The sequence below is a fragment of the Lupinus angustifolius genome, chromosome LG20 (genome assembly GCF_001865875.1).
Source record: "Lupinus angustifolius cultivar Tanjil chromosome LG20, LupAngTanjil_v1.0, whole genome shotgun sequence".
NCBI lineage: Eukaryota > Viridiplantae > Streptophyta > Magnoliopsida > Fabales > Fabaceae > Lupinus > Lupinus angustifolius.
Window position 1 is genome coordinate 11,321,017 of NC_032028.1, and position 2,186 is coordinate 11,323,202.

The following is a 2,186-nucleotide window of genomic DNA, read 5'->3' on the forward strand; positions in this document are numbered from 1 at the left end:
ACCCTGATTCCCCTATTTGAGATCACATGCCCCAAAACTATGCCTTGCTCTACCATGAAATGACATTTTTCGTAATTCAGAACAAGGTTAGTTTCGATGCATTTATGAAGAACTCTATCCAGACTATCCAAACATGCATCAAATGAAGATCCATAAACTATAAAATCATCCATAAACACCTTTGTGCAATTCTCTAAAAAGTCACTAAAAATGCTCACCATGCACCGCTGGAATGTACCAGGGGCGTTGCATAGGCCAAAAGGCATCCTCCTATAGGAAAAAGTGCCAAATGGGAAGGTGAATATGGTCTTCTCATGATCCTCAGGAGCAATATGGATCTAGAAGTACCCAGAAAAACCATCAAGAAAACAGTAATGAGATTTACCTGCTAAGCGCTCAAGCATCTGATCAATAAATGGTAAAGGAAAGTGATCCTTTCTTGTTCCTTGGTTGAGCCTCCTATAATCAATGCAGACTCTCCAACTGTTCTGAACTCTCGTAGGAATCAACTCGTAGGAATCAACTCATCTCTCATTTCTAACCACTGTAATTCATGTCTTCTTTGGAACCACTTGAACTAGGCTCACCCAATGACTATCAGAAATGGGATATATAATCCTAGCTTGTAAAAGCTTTGTGACCTCTTTCTTCACAACCTCAAGGATGACTGGATTGAGTCTCCTTTGTGGTTGTCTCACTGGTTTAGCTCCATCTTCCAAGAGTATCCTATGCATGCACATAGATGGGCTAATACCAAGAATATCAGCTAAGGTCCAACCAATTGCCTTCTTATGCTTCTTCAGCACTTGCAACAACTTCTCCTCTTAATCAGCATCAAGGGAGGTGGAAACAATAACAGGAAGCTTCTCATCATCCTCAAAGTAAGCATACTTGAGGTTTTCAGGCAAAGGTTTAAGCTCCAAGACAGGTGCCTGCAAAACAGATGGAACCAAAGTAGCAGACAGAGATTCTACAGCTTGTACCTGGACAAGTAAATCAGATTGTTGTATGATGTCTGCAGCAATTGGGTTAGTGCAATCTGATTCTACAACATTGGGATCAACAGAAATATGCAGAAAGTCATCAATACAAGAATTACACATTTCAGAATCAGTGCATGTATGACAAGTGTATGAGTCTATCAATGACATAGAATCAAAATCATTAAGGAAATCACAGATATGCTCATTAGTTAACTCATCAAGTAAATCAATATGTCCTTCTTATGCTTTTTCAGCACTTGAACAACTTCTCCTCTTGCTCAGCATCAAGGGAGGTGGAAACAATAACAGGAAGGTTCTCATCATCCTTTAAGTAAGCATACTTGAGGTTTTCAGGCAAAGGTTTAAGCTCCAATGCAGGTGCCTGCAAAACAGATGCAACCAAAGTAGCAGACATAGATTCTGAAGCTTGTACCTGGACAAGTAAATCAGATTGTTGTATGATGTCTGCACCAATAGGGTTAGTGCAATCTCATTCTACAACATTTGGATCAACAGAAATATGCAGAAAATCATCAATACAAGAATTACACATTTCTGAATCACTACATGTATGACAAGTGTATGAGTATATCAATGACAAAGAATCAAAATCATTAAGAAAATCACATATATGCTCATTAGTTAACTCCTCAAGTAAATCAATATGAAACACAGAATGGTCCTCAGATGGATGATTCATAGCATCAAAAATATTAAACCAGACCACAATATCACCAAACTCCATAGATAATGTTCCGGCATGGACATCTATCTTGGTTCGAGCTATTCTATTACCTATTATGCAAGGTACAACAAATGTACCTGGGTCCTTACATTTTTCAAGAATGTGAGGAACAAGTTTACCTATTAGTGCGGAAACATTTCTGCCTAAGCTGATGCTCTCCTTACCTTTGAGCCTTCTCTTGTGAGTGCACAATTCCTTTAAATTTTTTTGCATATCTTCGAAGTTGTTTGATTGCATCAAGCAAGGTACGTTCACCTCTACCTTTCTAAATGTGTCCAAATTCTCCTTGTCTACCTCTTCCATCTTCTTACTTTGAATGGCTCTTGGAGGAAATGGAAGAGGAATGGAAGATGGTTGTGCAACACTTGTGAAAGGTTCACTAGCAAGAATTTGTTCACTTGTGTTTTCAGTCTCTTTTAAAACCGGTTGCTTCATTTTTGATGCAGCTAGATCAACTT

General features: G+C 38.6%; 1 protein-coding gene across 2 annotated transcripts in view; it reads left to right on the forward strand.

Annotated features, from left to right (window-relative positions):
• LOC109336431 (thylakoid membrane protein TERC, chloroplastic-like) overlaps positions 1,678 to 2,186 on the forward strand; it is a 27,694-nt gene continuing 27,185 nt past the window's right edge. For both annotated transcript variants that reach the window (XM_019573025.1, XM_019573023.1), the window contains exon 1: positions 1,678 to 1,697. The gene's annotated coding sequence lies outside the window, so the exon portion shown is untranslated. The remainder of the gene's footprint in view (positions 1,698 to 2,186) is intronic.